This window comes from Tamandua tetradactyla, chromosome 4 (genome assembly GCF_023851605.1).
Source record: "Tamandua tetradactyla isolate mTamTet1 chromosome 4, mTamTet1.pri, whole genome shotgun sequence".
NCBI classification, from domain to species: Eukaryota; Metazoa; Chordata; class Mammalia; order Pilosa; family Myrmecophagidae; genus Tamandua; species Tamandua tetradactyla.
This window is the reverse complement of record NC_135330.1, coordinates 153,685,724-153,706,402: the sequence shown is the minus strand read 5'-3', so window position 1 is coordinate 153,706,402 and position 20,679 is coordinate 153,685,724. Positions and strand designations below refer to the sequence as shown.

Below are 20,679 nucleotides of genomic sequence, written 5' to 3'. Positions count from 1 at the left end.
GGACAAAATTGAGTTCACATTCTTTTGCATCAAAATCAATATTATCATTAATTTTACTTGTCAGTCCCATTTTGTTCTTTCTTTTGAATTCAGATTGCGAATTCACATGTAATACCCCTTACTATGCTCTTTATTTACAGGCTTATCTCAAACAGAAGGGGTCATTTCTTTGATGCACAGACCATTTGTTAGCCTCAGTTCAAGCATTATGAAAACCATAATGAACTAGCTAGCTAGATAGCCTCAGAATTGTTGGGAATATCACTATATTTTACTAAATAATTGTCTTCATGATTTCTGATCATTCTTTGTCACCTAGGTGACTTTTTTGAAATAATTAATAATGTTTCAGAGGAAAAATGTAGCTGCTATTTCTCTCCTTATACTTCTTCCAAATTTTCTGAGATACAACTAGAATCCAAATAGCTCTGTGCTATATTGTATATTCACTCTCGTTCTGATATTTGACTCAGAAAAATTCACAGCTAAAGGGGTAAGCAATAAGCATTGTTTTTTTTTTAATTGAAGTCCACAATGAGGAAAACTCCAGGATAGTTATCTTTACACATTCGTATTTTTAAATAGTCTGTGTATTGGACATCGCTTATTTAATGTTACATCCTTTAAAAATTATCCTGTGTTTGCAGGAAAAAATATTGTTATTCAATTTTTAAAAATGTTACACCACTCTTTAGAAAATATTTTTTCTAATGTTTAGAAATGTAGCAATCATGTTTATGTTACCACTTACTCAAAGTAAATACTTATGCTGTATTAATTGTTAACATTTGTCTACAATGATAATTAACAAAAGATATGCCTGGATTTTGGAAATATCATATCTATAAATTTAATTCAGTATCAAAAGTGAATAATTTGACTTATTTGAAGATTATGTGCATCACTAGATATTATAAGAGGAAGAGTAAATATATGACCAGGAAATTGAATTAATCACAATATCATCAAGGCCTGAGGGTATTTATCAAGGATAATAATATATTTAAAATGAGGAATTCCTAAATATACCTCTTGGGTTACTGCTATTATTATGGCATAGATAAACAATAATAAGACAGTTTTATCTTCAAAGACTGCACCCCTAAAATTCACAGCATTTTACCACCCTATTGTATGCTCACAGATGTACATTTTCAAAGCAGTATTTACTACAGTGTGAGCAAATCCCCAATCAAAGGTATACACAATTGAATTAAGATCCAAGAACATAATTTGACAGAGCTCGTTGATGAACTAGCATGTTTAAAATATTTCAGCTTTTATTATATGTCACTCTCTTTACTTTCCCATTTCTCAGGTTATCTGCCACCACCCCATCCCTATCTAGTCCAATGCAAATACCCCATCTCATATGTTTGAGTCATATGAGCAGATGCTTTTTCCATGATACTCAAGAACTGCCCTCTAAGCTTTGCTTGCAGACTACAAAGAGCTATCTTTTCAAAAATTATTTTGAGTGACCCTGTATTTTTCTTTTCTATAATTTTTCCAAGTTTCTCCAAACTTTAAAAACAATCATGGTTATATTATAATTTTTAAAAAGCTATTCATGCTTTAAAGAAAAAGTATCTTGAAAGACAAATTTGTCTAGTGTTCTCTTGGTTCTTGCCAACCTTTTGTTCATTGACTGTATCTCTCAATTACATCCTCCTACTATATCACACCTCAGAAGTTCTGCTTCCATCACATTTTTAATTTGGCTGTTATTTTTTTCTCCAAAAGCTGTAATTACCTCAATCCTTCTTGGACTGTATTCACCCATCCTTGATGATGCCTGAAATTCTTCTCCTGGAATAATACCACTTTATAATTTACCTTAAGGAGCCAGGACTCCAAATTTCCTTCTGGGATCATCATTGCCTGGCCAAATATGGTGTGCACATGAACTAGGTCTGAATTTCCACTTTCCCAGTGATTCACTTTTGCACCTCCCAGAACAGCTACACATTTTGGTGTAAATTTCACAGCCCAGCGATCTACCTAACTTTCAACTTAACTCTTCAGTGTTCTTTGTTGAAGAATCACAGCCTTGTATTGCCCTGTCTGTGTATGAGTCACCATCATTTGGCCACACATTGCACCCCTTGGACTAGAGTCCTTACTGGCCAGAAACCTGGCTTCGTGCACAACCAGTTGTGTTCTAGGTGTTTCAGAGAAAGTCCAGGAGTAATTACAGGTAGAATGGATAAAGTAGAGGGCACTGTATCTTACATTTTTCTCAGTTTTCCTAGAATATTCTGAACTGACATAATAAATTTTATTTGTACTTCAAATTTATCAAAATGCCAATGTAAAATTGAATTGTTATAATACCTATAAAACTGAAATATGAAAACAAGTTGGACATTGTGCTCTACTCTATGTTCCATTGCCAAAGCAGATCACCATGTTAAATAATGTGGGTCAAGACAGCTCCTATATCGAGGAACAATCATAAAATCAAATTTTATGCTGTGGTTTTTCAATATACTATCTTAAAATTTTATGTTGTGATTTTACTTTAATTAAAACTTTGAATGAATGACATATAAAGAAAAATTTGACTGCATAAAATTTTGTTTGTTTGTTTTTTTAACATGGGCAGGCACCAGGAACCGAACCCAGGTCTCTGGCATGGCAGGCAAGAACTCTGCCACTGAGCCACTGTGGCCTGCCCTGCGTAAAATTTTTAACTTCCTATATTATGAATACAGGTAAATTTATTCTTAATATATAGCCAATATACGTTTTGGTGATAAAAGGTCCTATATATTTTATATATATATATATATATATATATTATGCATAGTTGGTGTCTTATCTTAATCTTATTTCTTTCAGATTTTTCAAAATAAAAGGTGGGAAAGCCTACACTGGTAACCTCTAAGCATTTTCTTCAAATTTTACTTATTTATACAATCAAAACTTGTCAACCACTGATTTAACGCATGCAAATTTCCATGGAATATACCAGTATTACCCACTTCTATGTAACATTTACAGAGAAGATTAGAGGTATACCTAAATGAAAAAATAAACTAAAGACCAAAGTCTCTGTTTATTGGCTGGCTATTAAAGAGATGACTTCATCATAAAGATGAAACTTCTGCTTCATGGACTATGACAGAGATTTAATTTTCCCTATTCCTCTTGCAAAGTACAACTAAAATTCCTTGAGCTTATAGATAAAATAAATAGCAACAAATCCACATTATAGTTTTATCTTGGCTATATCAATTTAAATACTGTGATAGCATGCTATAGTTTTGTAAGATATCATTGGAGGAAACTGGGTAAAGAGTATTATTTCTTAAACTACATGCATTCTGTAATTATCACAAGATAAATGTTCAATTAAAAATCATAAAAATGGTTTTATAAAAAAAATAGAAAGACCACACTAAATAATAGGATAATGAACAATGCGTAAAAAATACATTAAACATAACAGAAAAAAATGTTTGTATCACTACTTAAGTGATCAGCCTTACTAATGGATGAGATTAAATAAATGTAATACATGGAATTAAGAAATAGCTTCTTTATTATACTTTTGGCCCAATGCCCCTAGCTCTTTACTGTTGCTCAGTTACTGCTATTTGATGCCATTTGAGCAGTGAGGAGGGTAGAGAATGAGGAAAGCATATCTTGATGTTAATTACTAGGCATAAGTCATGGAAGAAGTATGATGATTATTTGTAGTAAGACCAAAGTTCCAAAGACAATTTGCAATACAAATTTTCTGCATTTATTTCCACTATACATGTGTTCCTTTAGTTTTTTTAAAAAAAGACAAATGTAAAATGAACTGAAATTAAATATCAGATGAAACACATATTTATTATAAAATGCATTATAAAAACTTTTCTCATTATTATTTTTAGACTTAAATTTAGGTAACCTTTTATTTTGTTTTCATTTCTCTCAACAGCAGCTGAATTTGGAGTGCTAAAAAATATCCCAACAGTGGTAGGATTATGGATGCTAGATCTGCTATCTTTGTGCTGCTGAAAATAGTCTTTCAGCTCCCTGGCTTCAGTTTTCCTGTTACGTGTGAAACATAAAAGCAAACAAATCAACTCTACTGTATAAACCATTGTTAGTTGAATTTTTTATTTGCATTGAAAATTACTTATTTGAACTAGAAATAAGGTCATATATGTGCTAAATAGCAAAGGTAAAAAAAGCAGTGGATTTAAGTAGCTTTTCTGATTGTTGGCTAGCATTGTTTCCCTATTCTCTTATCTTGGTAGTTGCATCTTCTTCTTTAGAATGCCACGTCATCCTGAGAGGACCAAGAACATGCTCTTCTCTCTCTTTTCCGACCATTGCAGTGGGAGGCTAGGATAACCTTAAATGTATATTTCTCCGGATGAAACAGTTCAAAGTTGGTCATATGACTAGAGGTGAGACAATCGCAAGAGGCCGCTTCCAACCATACTTTCTCTGGGAGGAGCTAACCAGTTTGGATTATCTGAAAAGAATATAGAGGAGAAGTTCTCTTCTGAGTGAGGCACTCTTTTAAGCATCCCAATACCTTCTGCCACAGTTATGGGGGCCATGGGAGTGTCATAAAAATATAATCATAGGACCCTGCTTGCTGCTTTGGGGATTTAACCTGCAATTAAAACTCACTGAAATCTCCGGTAGCAACTGGTATTTTAAATGCCTGGACACTTTTACTAACCAACACTGGGGTCCACCCTGTGGCTTCTGTCTCTGAACAACGGGCTTGGTGCTCTGTCCTCACTCTTCTGTTTTATTGACAAATATTCACACACATAGAGTCCATACATGCTGTACAATCAATGGTTCATGATATTGTCACATAGTTGTGTACTCATCACCATGATCATTTTTTAGAACATTTGTGTCACTTGAGAAAAAGAAATTAAAACAAAAAAACTTGTACATCACATGCCCCTTACTCCTCCCTCTCACGGACCACTAGTATTTCCATCTACCCATTTATTTTACCCCTTATCCCCCCTATTACTTATCTATTTTTTATCCTTTTTTTATTCCTCTGTCCATACGCCAGTTAAAATGAGCATCAGATACAGGTTTTCACAATCACACAGTCACAAAGTAAAAGTTTAATCTTTACACAATCATCTTCAGGAATCAAAGCTACTTACTGGAACACAGTTCAACACAACACTCTGCTCACTGGCTCCCATCTTTGCTTGGGTGTCTCTAAAGTAGAGCTAACTTTCTGCCTGACACAAAGATTCAATTCTTCTAGTTACAATGCTGGGTATTTTTCACTTCTCTCATGGAGAAAACAAAGTATTTCGTAAGTCTTCTTGGGTATTGATGTTTTCTTCACTCTGAAAAAATTTGAGTCTCTAATTTATCATTATTCTTGAAGGCAGTTTTCACATAGACATTTTTCAATGTAAAACATATTATTAAGTTTTTAACCATCCAGTAAAACATATGTTTATGCATCTATTAGCTCTTCCGGAAGGCTGGCCCTGGGAGGTATGACTTCTCATTATAGAATTAAATGCTTTAACCTTTTTGCTTCAGATGTACCACTGAGGATTTAGTTTTTTCTCATATTTGCTTGAACCTACTGAAGGCCCCTAGAAATGGCTCACAATGTAGTATACCGACATTTTTCTATGGAATGCCCAATAGCTGTAGATTTGATAGCCAAACAGTACAAATTTCAGGGCACAATCATTAGTCTAACCAGCTACTTGTGATAATTGCAAATTATGAATGAGGGATAGCAATCCACCTTAGTTTCACTCAGTTTCACAATGTATAGTCTAGAAATTGAAAGTCTCACTCATAATGACAGTATCGATAAAAGCCTTTTGGGCTTCTGGTGACCAAGCTGCTATACAAATTATTGCATTTTTAAAAGGTGCGATTATTGCCTATTTGGCATGCAATCCGTGGGTAAATTTAAAGGAATTGCTGGAGGTAGAGTTCCCAAATAATGGTACCAGGGGTTTCTTTATGAGCTCTATTTCTCTTTTCTCCTTGTCTTTGCTTCTCTCTGCTTTTGCAATCCTTCTATTCTTTTGCAGATTCTCCATTTGTTAATAAAGCTGCCACATTTTTATAACTTTAATTTTAAAAGCAAGAGACAGAGCTCTATTTCCAACTTTAATATGGAAAATATCAGAGAAGTGCTGTATTTGGCATCAACTGGATCATGTCCATACTGATCAGAAATTATATCCACCATGTAAATCTTCCCAAAGGGACATGGAATTAAGATGTCATGACTGCTAAGGCACAGGAAGCAATAAACCATGATTATGAACCTCAGAAGGAGATAGAATAAATTATGAGTTTTAAAAAAGCACAGTGGTCACAAAATAAGGTAGATGGACAAAGTGTACAGGGTCAAAATAAATATCAGTAAATAAACAAAAAAGCAAATGAACAAGTAGTGCACTGTTCTTTAACCATCATTCAGAAGTCAAACGGCTTCCTATTTCTCTATCAACTGTGTTGCAATATTGCTTTTCTGATGACATTTTAAGATTTTTTAATACACCAGGTCACAATCCACACCTGAAATAAAATAAAATAAATGTATTATCACCATATCTCCACTCTCACAGATTGCCTAACTTTCTACAGATGCTCATTGTGTGTGCTGCAATATGTGAAACTCTTGCCATTTGAAGTAATGTGTCTGCAAAAATCATATTAAAATATTAAAGAAAATATTTTTAAACACCATTATTTTAAAATGCTTTAAAAACTTACAGGGCAGTTACAAAAGTAATACAAAGCCCCACAGATATCTAACATAACCCTATCTCTTCAGATAGCAAAATCCACCAATTTTAACATTTTGCTACATTTGCTGAATCATTCAATCTCTCCATCAATCTCTCAACCCAATTATCTGTCTATCTGTCTCTGTGCCTATTAATCCATTTCTGAACACAAAGTGTAGATTGCATACATAGTACTCCTTGAACACAATATTGCCATGAATATTTCCTAAGAGCAAGAATATTTACTTATTTAACAATCTTAAGTGCAGTTATCAAGTTTAAGAAAGCTAACAGTGATATAAAGCTTATAGTCTATATTCCAAGTTTTCCATATACCCTAATAATGGCCTTTTGAGGCTTATCTCCTCCCTTGTTAGATCTCATTCAGGATCGTGTATTGTCTTTAATAATCCTTGTTTCTTTAGTTGCTCCTTCTTTGTTTTGTTTTCTTAATTGTGGGAATATGCACATTTCCTGGTCTTTGCTCCCTCTGAAATTGAGACCAGGAGACCATGCACTTGTAGTGCGGAGCCAAGCTGATAAATCTGGAGTGGGAGGGAAGGGGGAGGGATATTCTCCTACTTCTAAGTAACATTTTCCTTGATTCAGTACTTGTCCTGTTACTGCAGTCCTTTAATTGTTTTTTGTTTTCATTTTAGAGTTTTGAGAAAGATGTTTCTACCAGTTTGGGCTGGGTTTTCAAAGCTTCTGGATGGGGACACGCCTTGAAACATCTCAGTTGCCATTTTGACTGTAGAAACATGGTAACCATGCAATAAGTACAGAAGGCAGTCAGTGACAAAGATTATATGCTTACGACTTTGTGCAAAAATAAATGAAATTTAAAAATAAATGCAGTTTAAAAAAAGTGTTAAGTGACTAAAAGCAGTACATCCACTTAGAAAGTGAGCCCGCTTCTTTGTGAAAAACATCTTTGTCACTACACATAACACATACTTTAAAAAACAGAAACTGAAACAACAATTATCTTCATCATATATGTTTAAAAAACAATGCAGGTCAGCTAGTGAGTGAATGATATTCTGCAACTCATATTTCATGAAAATTTTTAAAGCATGAAAAATACAACAGATGAATCTAAACCTATATGAGTAAATGACTACATCTTATGTGGAAATAGCACAAATTGATGTAATAGTAAATCTAAAGTTACTATGTTGTTTTAATTTACTATTAAATCAAATCATTGTTATAATTTACTTTGTATATAAAATTAGTAATGAATGAACAAATGAATTTAAAGTTAACATTAAAATGATACAATCACTCTCATAAAAAGGTAAATTATGTCAAATTCAAAAACAAAGTGGAAAATTATAAAGAATGCTATTTTATTCGTTGAAGTGCTCCCTGTGATATTTTCTTGGCCAAATTCAAAATGATAAAAATCTCAAGTCTAAACATATTTGGAAATACTTATTTATTTAAGACTGTTCATGAATTGTTAAAGGAAATTACTTTTGGGTTATAGAACAATCAAAATTAGTTTAAATTGAGAGACTGGTGGATTTTGTTTGAATAGATGAGAGATTTTATAAACACAACAGATCCCCAAAAAGGGCAAAAGGTCACACACAGATATATAGGCTCAATTCCTGAAGATGGATTAACTCCTTTTTATTTGAGATAGGAAATAATACTTTGGATTATCTTTAAAATATATAAACAGAGTTTAAACTTTCCATTCTTTTTTCACTCTTCTTATCAAAATAAATCACAGAGAGAAAGTATGTTTAAAATTATTGTAAAAACAATGTGAAAGTGTTTACAGCATTTGCCAGAGATGAGTGTAAGGAATCATCTGGTGAAACCAAGGACAACAAATATATGCTCTGCGTGAAATATGTTCAACAAGGTAAACACTTGAACCCATAACCATATGGAACCATATGCCTTTGTAAAAATATAAGAATCCTTGTTAATTTTATAGTGGTCACCAGCTGATCCTTTCCCTAAATTATGAAGAGTTTAAAAAAAAATCTCTTCAGCTCGTCTCAAATTGTACCGTGTGACTGTGATATGAATAGCAAAAATACTAGACACTTTCCTTTTCATTGATACATCCATATTAAATAACTCTAAACTGCTTCTCATAGATAAGGAAAAATACCCTAAATCTAATTAGATGCTTAAGAAATAATAATAACCCCAACTATGCTTGTAACATGAAAATTAAGAATTAAAATAATCACTTTCAAAAGGAAGAATTTGCCAAATTTTCAAATATTTCATAATAAATTGTATTTAATATAATTAATAAATTTAACTATATTTTATAGTAAATTTAATTAGCCCTGTAATAATGGAATGTTTTATGAATTATTTTTAGTACCATCCGTGGCACTCAGAATAATGATTATCTAAAGATTTCTACATCCTAGTCCTGGGAACCCATGAGTATGATACTTCTTATGGCACCATGATTTAGCAGATGTGATTAACTTGAGTGTTTGAGTTGGGCTGATAATACTCAATGATTTGGGTGGGCCTAATGTAATCACACTGATCCTTAAAATTGAAAGAGTTAGGCAGAAGAGGAGATCTGAGTGATGTCAAGTGAGAAGACTTAAGCCACCTTGCTGGTTTTGAAGATGAAGGAAAGAAGCCATGAGCCTAGGAATGTGGGATGCGCAGAGAAGTTGCAAAAGGCAAGGGGGATGGATTCTCCCTTAGATCCTCCAGAAAAAGGTGTAACCCTGCCAACACTTTAACTTTAGCAAGTGAGACCCATGCAGGACTTCTGACCTCTAAAACTGCAAGAATATAAATTTATGATGTTTGCAGCCACTAAATTTTTGGTAACTTGTTAGAGCAGCAATCAGAGACTAGTACACTAGCATTCATGGATCATAGCAAACACATCCTTATGAAGTGCTTCACTCTGTTCTTAAACAGATATTAAAGGTATTAAAATCATGGTTATAGGCTCGGGAGTCAGGGCTCCGGGCTCAGTGCTCGTTGCTCTGAGCAGAGTAGTGCCAGCAAGCAGCGGCAAACATGGACCACTTCATGCGGATAGTTGATCTCCTGGAGACCAAGGAGACCCTGGTGCTCCAGCAGTGCAGGGTGCGTATCTACCACAGCAGGAAGATAAAATTTGATACTGGGGTCCTTCTTCTTCATACACACTGACTAGTTTGGAGAGATCAGAAAATTCATGAATGCTGCATGGCCATTTCTCTTTTCCAAATTGTATTCACTGAAGAAGAGGTGGTTGGCATTGGAAAAAGTACCAAAATAATAGTTCCTCTTCACCCAGCACCTCCTAACAAAGAATCTGGTCCATTTCAAAGTAGTAAGAATTCATCCACCATGTCTGCCTTCAAAGCAAATGGCCAGGTTTAATGTTACAGGTGTTTATCAAAACAAATGACAGAGAGAAGATGGGAGCATATGCCAACTTCCCAGTCAGTACAAACAAGTAGAGGACACCAGTCAGGAAAAATAAGGGCTATAGAAATTGTAGGTATTAATGAAAGGAATCTGGAATTAAAAAGAAAAGAAACTAACAAAAACATGTCTGAGACCTTTGAGGACCTCAGCAAGCTTATAGTCAAGGCTAAAGGAATGGTGGCATTATCACAATCAATTGCTAATAAAATTAAAGACAAACAAGGTGACATCACAGAAGATGAGACTATCAGGTTTAAATCCTACTTGCTGAGCCTGGTGTTCTAGTTTGCTACCTGCTGGAATGCAATATACCAGAAACGGAATGGCTTTTTAAAAGGGGAATTTAATGAGTTGCTAGTTTACAGTTCTAAGGCCAAGAAAATGTCCCAATTAAAACAAGTCTATAGAAATGTCCAATCAAAAGCATCCAGGGAAAGATACCTTGGTTCAAGAAGGCTGATGAAGTTCAGGGTTTCTTTCTCAAGTGAGAAGGCACGTGGCGAACATAGTCAGGGCTTCTCTCTCAGCTGGAAGGGCACATGGCAAATATGGCATTATCTGCTAGCTTTCTCTCCTGGCTTCCTATTTCATGAAGCTCCCAGGGAGGCATTTTCCTTCTTCATCTCCAAAGGTCACTGGCTGGTGGACTCTCTGCTTCATGGTGCTGCAGCATTCTCTGCTCTCTCTCAATCTCTCTGAATCTCCAAAATATTTCCTCCTTTTATAGGACTCCAATAAACCAATCAAGACCCACTCAAATGGGTGGAGACATATCATCCCCTAATGCAGTTAAACAACCATTCTTGACTAAATCACATCACCTAGGGAGATGATCTCATTACAGTTTCAAATATACAGTATTGAATAGGGAATTTGAATAGGGAGTATTCTACCTTTAAGAAATGGGATTTATATCAAAACATGGCTTTTCTTAGGGGGCATACTTCCTTTCAAACCAGCACACCTGGGAATAGCTAACCCAGTTACCAGGAAACCTCTGGCTCAGGCACACAGTACCCCATGCATTACCCCATGGTCAAATAGTGGTTGTAATACTGTGGAGTTTTTAGAGGAAGTGGGGGGACAATAATGCCACTTACAGAAGTGAACTGTAGTAAATTGTGCTTGATGAATGGATTTAGTGAATGCATTCAAGATGCTAGAGGCTTTCACATTAACTCCTAGTCTCCATATTTTTGACAGTGGCATCATGGTACTCGAGTTCCAGTTCCACGTGAAAGAGGAACTTGTGGCCTCAGCCCTAGAGACAATTTCAGAAAAGAAATCCTTAACATCAGAAGAGTTTGCCTAGCTTCTGGGAATGTCTGTCCTCCTGGCCAAAGAAAGGCTACTTCTTGCAGAAAAGATGGGCCATCTATGCCAAGATGACTCAGTGGAAGGCTTGCAGTTTTATCCAGATCTATTTATGATAAACAGCTAAGGACTTCGTATTTGAAATACTTTTCGTCCATATACTTGTATTGTGTAGAGGTTGTATGGCATTGAGCTAGGAGATAACACCTGATAAATTAAAAATTTATTGGAACTTCACAGTATAATATAAAGTTTTAATTTCTTCCTAAATAGTATGGTCCAAAATGCTTATTTAAGATAAATATAGGAAAATACCAAAAATGGAATACCAATATATTTTTAAAATCATAATTGTAGATTAATTGTAGAACCCTCTGAGTTTGACTTGAAAATCAAGTGAATTTTAACTTGATCATCAAATCTGACCATTTGTATGGAAGGGAATTTAGTTCATGGGGTCAGATAAACAGAAGTTGCTTGTTTGGGCAGGTTAAATCATTGTTTTCATGTAACTAAATTCCCTGAATTATAAATGAAAATTTTCTCCATATCTAATGAGCCCATTTTGGGTACCTTCGCAAAATCAATTCATCCCTATGAGAACCTGACAATAGTGGAACAAGTAACAAAATGCATAAGACATATCTGTCTCTTCTTAAGAGCTTTTAGAAACAGTCATAGGCATGTCTCCAAGAAACCAAATAAAGTACCTTTTAAAAAGGAGAGAATTGTTTTTGATTTATGTACAGTAATATGACTGATTTCTTTCTTTTTTTTTTAAGTGATGTTTTCATGGTTGACATTTAAAGAATGCAACTATATCATTTTGTGTCAAAAGTGCTATGGATTTTAGTGGGCAATGGTGGCTCACTGGCAAAGTTCTCAGCTGCCATGCTAGAGACCTGGGTTCATTTCCTGGTGTCTGCCCATGTAAAAAAAAATAGTGCTGTGGATTTGGACACTGAATTAAAGAGCTGTGTAGATAAGCCCAGATACATGAGTTCAAATCTGGGAAGTAGATGGCCAGGCATTCTCTGAAATTGCTGTGAGGGTCGAGGGGCCAGAGATCCTTTAACAGGCTCTTTTTCCTCAAAGCCAAAGACAAGGAAATAGAAAACGGAAAAGAAATGTTTCTTTTTCTTTCCTTTAAGGAATTTTAGCACTGAGCTTGAAAAAAAATCTTTCTCTCATATTTCAGCCCATTTTTCTTTTGTTCTTGGCCCTACATTTTGTAAGTTGTGAGAGAAACTATTTTGGTAAAAAGTATTATTGAGGCAACAAGAACTGGCTAATACTGAATTTTGACTACTCAAGTTTTAGAGTGGCCTTAGCCTGATTCCATATGTCACTGCAATGTATCACACAGTTTGCTGGTGTTGCCTCAAACTCAGGGATCCCACGGGCACACAGGGACGCCCCCTCTGAGACTGAGTTGGGAGGGAGGGGTGGTGATGGCTTTTTGGTGGATCATGCCCCCTCAGGGTGGTCTGCAGAGTGTGGCTGGCACCACACTGAGAGAAACATCAGGAGGAGAGACACCAGGGCTCAGATTCTGAGATTCCTGTCACTTTCTCACAGAGGAGGTAGAGAGCCCCTGCCAGAGGCTGCTTGCTTAAAAGGTCCCTTGGGGAAGTTCCAGGAATCCTCAGCTGACAATCCAAGAATCCCTCTGGAGGCAGCCAAAGTCAATCTTGTTTGCCACCTGAAAAGCCATTGTCGCTGCTTCCAGTGTGGCTGTGCATCCTGCTTTAGGCTTTGATTTCCCAAACCTGTCACTGATTCCTCATTGACCTGACAGATTCCCTAATTCCCCCATTGCTCATTCTCAGGTTTCTTTGGGGGAAATATCAGTGTCTGGCCACCAGGTCCTTTCAGGGATTAGCTGGATGTAAACTTGTTATATATGTAATTCTTCACACACACAAACACGCAAACACACACACTTTCACACATCACTATCTCATGTGGCTCAGGTGTTTAGATATTGTAAAGGTAAATAATAATCTGTTTTACCAGTTGGAATGAATTCCAAATAAGATGGAACTAGATGATCTAGCTCTGATAGGTTAGTTAGAGCAAATCCATGTCAGTATATTTGCTTTAGTGTGACAACAGATTAACAGAAGTGGCACAATCATAATTGTGAACCAAATCATAAAGTGAACTAAAGAGAACAGAAAGAGACATATGAATATATTTTGCAGATGACACATTGATTTTTTAAAAGTATGATTAGGTTTATTTTATTATTGTTTCAAGTGAGCATTCATCATTGTTTCTAGACTTCTGTATGTATTTTTACCTTTTTTTTCCCAAATAAGGTGTTACTCTAGACCTATTGCTGAAAAGATTACATTTAAAAATGACAACAAATCAGGCCCAAAGTGCAAAAAACTTCTGTCCTGGTAGTCTCCCACCGGTGTGATTATTTTTGCTTTTCCACCTTTGCTATGAGGAACAAAAAAAATCTATTTGTAGCTTTATGTCAAGTCAGTTTTTACAATGTATAAGTAAAGACTGTTTTCAGATTTAAATGATTGATATTAATATATATATATATGGTAAGATTATTACAAAACTAAAAAATGATTTTTCTGGAAAAATTGTTAGACGTAAGTTATATATACAAAGCAGAAAACTAGTTATTCAAGCCTTTTCAGATTTTTTTTTCTTTTCAGGAACTTCAACAGAGTTTAACAAAAACCTCAAAATATGAATATTTTAACAAAAAATCAATTTTCCTTAATTGAGTATCAATGAACAAACCATACACAACAATGCTCCTTAATGCTATGTTCATTTGGTACACATGTCTAATGAGGAATCTCAATATCCTCTAATTCAGTCATTATTTTTAATTAGAACAGTTGTAGGTTTACAGAAAAATCATGCCCATATTATAAAGTTACCATATTCCTCTTCTCACACATATGGTATTTTGCATTTTGCATTAGTATGGTAACTTTTGTTGCAATGATGAAATAATAATATTATTGTGTTATTAAGTATAGTCCATAGTTTACATTATGGTTTTTCACACATTGTGTTGTACAGTTACATGTTTTACTTTTTAATTTCTACTCTGGAAACATCTATACAACCTAGAATTTTATCCCTTTCAATTATACAATTCACTGGTATTAAATGTATTCACAATGTTGTGGAACCATCACCACCATCCATTACCATACATTTCTATCACCCCAAGCAGAAACTCCCTAGCAATTAAGTATTAACTCACACTTCCCTACCCCTTTCCAGTCTCTGGTAACCTGTGTTCTAGTTTTTTTTTTCTTTATAAATTTGCATATTCTAATTATTTCATTTGTGAGATCATGCGATATTTGTCCTTTTGTGCTTGGCTTACTTTACTCAACATATCTTCAAGCTTCATCCGTATTGTAGAATGTATCAGAACTTCATTCCCTTTTACAGCTAGTAGTTCATTGTGTATATATATCACATTTTCTATCTTCATTCATCTGCTGATACTCTCTTGAATTTCTTCCATCTCTTGGCAATTTTGAATAATGCCACTATGAATGCTGATGTGCAATATCTTTTTGAGTCTCTGCTTACAATTCTTTTGGATATATATCTTGAAGCAGGATTTCTGAGCCTTATTGCAATTCTATGTCCAACTTTCTGTCGAACTCCCAGACTGTTTCCAGCTGACGTCTCCACCAACGATGTATGAAGATTCCTATTTCATTCTATCCTCTCCAAAACTTATTTAATCATAGTCATTTCATGGTAGTGTGAAATGGTATATCATTATAGTTTTCATTGGCAATTCCCTAATAGCTGATAACATGGAGTATTTTCATGTCTTTTGACCATTTGTATTTCTTCTTTGGAGGAATGTTTATTAAAGTCTCTTTACCTTTTCTTAATTGTGTTGTTTGTCTTTTTGTTGCTGCATTATGGGAGTTTTGGTAATATATTCTGGATATTAAATCTATATCAAATACATGGTTTGCAAATTTTTCTCCCATTCATTAGACAGTCTTCTTACTTTCTTGATAAAGTTCTTTGATGAATAAAACTTTCTAATTTTGATGAATTACCATTTTTCTAGTTTTTTCTTTTGTTGCTCATGCATTTGTTGTAAATCCTAAGAAACCATTGTCTAACACAAGGTCTTTGAGATGTAGTTTTCTTCCAGGACTTTTATAGTTTTGTTACTTACATTTATGTCTTTGATCCATTTTATATTAATTTTGGTAAATGGTGTGAAGTAGGGGTCTGCTTTCATTCTTTTGAAAATGGCCGTTCAATTTTCCCAGCAACATTTGTTGAAAAGACTATTTGTTCTCCGTTGAGTAGATTTGACACACTTGTCAAAAATCAATTGGACATATACGTGAGGGAATTCCAGTCATTCTCAAGTCTATTCTTTTTGCTTCTGACAAACCTAATTCTTAGTAAATGTGGCATGCATTACAAGAAAAGGAAAAAAGAAAATAAAACATTACACTAAATTCTAAATCCAAAGTTCCTGTGTTATCTCTTGGTCCATTCAGCTCATCACTCACATCTATATTGCACAAAATGAGAAAATATCTTAGCACTCTTCTGCTTGTTTTAGTTCTTTTACAGAAAGCACTCATTTGTGTCTATTTAAACTCTGGGATATCACTATGTCTGCATTATTTGGGACCCAGTATAACCACACCCATATAAATTAGAAATGTTTCCCTGCTTCACATATAAATGCAGAAGTTGAAAACCTAGGCATTGTTTGCAATTATGTTAAACAAATACTCAGGGATGGAGACTCCTTTGAGCTTTTCACACCAATCCCATAGTGTGGCTTTAATCACTTTGTTCCAAAAGAGTGAAAGTAGATCTACAGTCACATCTATGTTCCATGCAGCAAGATAGAATAAGTAATAAAAAATAAAAGAGACAAAACTTGTGTATCAGCTACATTTTATGAAAGGTTTCCAGAATTTTCTTCATGGCACTTCTATATGTATGTCTGGTTATCTGGAAACCAGCTACATGGCCATACCTAGACACAAGGATGCCTGGAAATGCAGTCCCTATCCCAAGTGATTATGTCCAGGTAAAAACTGGGAGTTGCCATTACTATGGGAAAAGGGAGGAACAGATATTGGAGGAAAGATAACTTTGACTTTCTATGTTGACTGTTGGCACTGAGGAAGTCAGCAACACACTATCTCTCAGCCTTTGTCTACCCTCTGTCTCTTTTTCTATTGTGTGCAGATGTTTCAGTCTGTTTCTGTTCCACTGCCTGGGGGAGGTGTTAGGTTTAATGAAATGTCCAACCATACCTTAAACTGGACACTGGGAACAAGTAATCCCAGATGTTTATCAGGACAGGAACTCTCAGTGGCATGGTCTCCCTCCACCTACAGTGAAGAAATATTCAACACTCAAACAGCAGAGATTGGTCTCTCTTCTCTGATGTGAAGTGAGGAATGCAAAGCTGCTATCCACTGACTCTGACCCAAAGACTTAGCCTCCCTAAGATCCCTAGACCACAATGGGATCTCTTCCCCTAATCTTTTGTAACCTTTCTGTTATGTAAATAATGAAGAGGTCATTTGCTGCAAGTTTCTATTGTGCCTGGGCCTGCATTCTCCACCATGTAGCAATTGGCTGCACAGATGCTAGACAGATAAGATACATAGATAGATGGAGAGATAGATGGGTAGATGGATAGATGGATGGATGGATGGATGGATGGATGGATGGATGGATGGATGGATGGGTGGGTGGATGGATGGGTGGGTGGGTGGGTGGGTGGATAGACAGACAGACAGATGAATAGACAGGCAGACAGATGGAGATAGACAACTACATTTAACCCTAATAAAATCTTATATGTCAGAAAATTTACTTTCCCCACTTTATCAATGAGAAAATTCAAGATAAGAGGGACTGAATAGCATGTTCAAATCACATAGCGAGGAAGTAATATGGCAAAATTTGAACCTCCTTTTGCATAATCAAAAGTCTCTGCTCTTACCAGCAGGAGTTAGAAACAGGGTAAAATAATGGGTAATTGGAGCTGAAGGGATACAGACTGTGCAACAGGACTAGATACAAAAACTCAAAAATGGACAGCACAATACTACCTAATTGTAATGTAATTTTGTTAAAACACTGAATGAAGCTGCATCTGAGCTATAGTTTTTTTTTTGTTTGTTTGTGTTTTTTTCTTTTTTATTATTATTATTTTTATTTTTTTCTCTATATTATCATTCTATATCTTTTTCTGTTGTTTTGCTAGTTCTTTTCCTAAATCGATGCAAATGTACTAAGAAATGATGATCATACAGCTATGTGATGATATTAAGAATTACTGATTGCATATGTAGAATGGAATGATTTCTAAATTTTGTGTTAATTTTTTTAATTAATTAAAAAAAATAAATAAATAAATAAATAATAGGGGGAACAAATGTTAAAAATAAATTTAGTTTAAAGTGCTAGTGGTAAATGAAAGCAAGGGGTAAGGGGTATGGCATGTATAATCTTTTTTTTTCTGTTATCGTTTTATTCCTTTTTCTGTTGTCTTTTTTATTTTTTTCTAAATCGATGCAAATGTTCTAGAAATGATGAATATGCAACTATGTGATGATATTAAGAATTACTGATTGTATATGTAGAATGGAATGATATCTTAATGTTTTGTCTGTTAATTTTTTTTAATTAATAAAAAAATTAAAAAAAAAGTCTCTGCTCTTAAACATTGCATGTTGATATACCATTTTATAATAATCAAGTAATTAAACTGACCTTAACTACTTCTAATTATTTTATTTTAATGGGCATAGGTCATTTTAAATTCTATTTGTAGACTGCTTTACAATCCTTTATTACTTTGAAATATTTAAGCCTTGTATTAAGCCTTTAGAATTTTATTCATTGTACAGAAATTGTTTAAATAACAATTTAAATTATATACATGTACACGCTAATTTAGATAAAAATTATATTACATGCTTAAAAATGAACACACATTGGCTCATTTTGAGTTAGCATTGCAAATAGACAAAGCTGATGAACTCAATCTATTTAAGTTTTCCAAAGCCCTAATATTAACTTTCATATATTTTAATATTAGATTCATAAAATGTACATTAATTTTTCATAGTTTATACTTATAAATTGTAAAAAATAGGTTAAACAAACTTTAAACAATATTCAGCTGATAAAATAATAATAACTGTCTAAAGGTTGAGTGCTGAGCAGTGTAAAAATTACAGAAATTTACTGTTGTCTTTGTTAATGTGAAGTTTACAAAAGCAAATGCTTCCAAATTGATTACTATTTTAAACAAATGCCCTAATATACAACTCACAACCCCTATCAGTTTAAATGTTCTGTATGGAAATAGAGAGTTACAGATAAAGTAGGATAGAATGTTATTTTCCAACAGGCAAAGAGATTTTAGAGTATAAATCTTCAGACATTGAGATACTGAAAGTTAATTGACATGCTTTTAATTAAAAAATGAAGCGCAAAATATATAGATAAAATTAATAAAGCAAAACATAAATTATGAGAAAATGTTTGTGAAGAACTGATGACAATGCCTAACTCTCAGTAAGTGCTCCGTTACTAAAAAGAAGTAATATATTTAGCTCATCAAAAATGTAATATTAATAGTGTTCTTATTAAGAATGTACATTCAGTCCATAATCAATTCAACATATTTTGCAAAGAAAGCAAGAAAACATATTGAACAATATTTTTGAACAACTCTGCAAACATACCTGTTATACAAAGACATAAAATTCCTTACATTGTAAATTTTTTAGCAAGCATATGAATAATACAAAATATCAAGAAGCTGGATAAGGTTTTGCTTATATTTTTTTGTTTAAATAAATATAGAATGATATATAAACAATATTAGGTCAAGTTATTAACCTTTGTTCAGTATATTGATTTTAACTTTATCATCATCCAAACTCCCTTTATTAATAATTGAATCACTCTCATCAGTAATGATCCAAAATTTTCAAGGATTCTCAAATACAGTTTTCGATAGAGATAAGGAGTAGGATTCGGTAAAGATAGGGGGTTTACATTTAAAAAACACCTTCTCCAAAATTCTGATATTCTCATACTGCCTCATCTGCTGAGAAGAGGATCTGTTGATTACTAGAAGACTATACATACATTACTCAGCATGGATCTTAACGATAATTTTCAATTCTATTTCTATATTTCCAGTTTACACTATGTGAAAACGCATCTAGCAAAATGTGTACTCCTTATGGATCTAATTAACATCGAATTTATATCGATATCCAAACATGAGGCAAATGAATTTTCTTGCACATAAAACAAGCTCAAAATATTTATTGAATCAAGAATGTATTGAAACATTTCATCATTTGTTTTAAGTACCATGACTCATGGAAAACTGTCTATATAGTTTCAATACACTTCAGTCAACTGGAACTTCAACTTTAAACAAAGTCATTACATAGCATCATTTTACAACTTTGGTCCCATTATAATAATAATTTTTTTCTTCAATTGATTATGTGTCAACTACCCATTAGGCACATCCCACATATATTGACTAATGCTAATGAAAATACCACAAGTTCAGTAAGTTGCCCAGATTTCATGGCTGGCAAACAAAGCAAAGTCTTCCAGAACTTATAACTGCTTTCCATTATATGATGCATGGGATGCTATAATTTCAAACAAACAAATGTAACTTTCCTTTTAGATTTAATATATAACTTAATTATATGAAACACTTTATTAAACTAATGTATAAAATTTTATTGTAGCAAACAAAATATTTGTTTAATGTTGATCTTGATTTTGATAATGACAAATGTGCCCAAATCTATTTGAAAATTTTTGAGTCTTAAACAGGATGCAGTGCACTCTTGGACAGATGTGAAAGCTATAGATTTATTAAATAACAAAGACAGACTCTGCATCATATTGAAACTAAAGAAGAATGGATGCTACCAGAGGGTTTTAGAAAATGATTGGCTTCATCTGTAGACAGTTTTATTTTCTGCCAAGTTTCTCCATTTCTTTTATTTACCGTGGGTGCATTCTAAAGGTAAACATCTTGCAAACTGGATCCAGAGTGTCAGACATACCACTCACTTTGACATTCTCCTAGTTTCACAAAGAAACTGTTTATTTACAATTTAGTAAACACAACAAGATGAATCACAGTCTACTAGCTTATTTAATA

At 34.0% G+C, this 20,679-nt stretch overlaps 1 pseudogene; it reads left to right on the top strand.

Annotated features, from left to right (window-relative positions):
- Positions 1-9,764: 9,764 nt before the first annotated feature.
- Positions 9,765-11,601, top strand: LOC143679452 (vacuolar protein-sorting-associated protein 36-like; annotated as a pseudogene).
- The last annotated feature ends 9,078 nt before the right edge of the window (positions 11,602-20,679 follow it).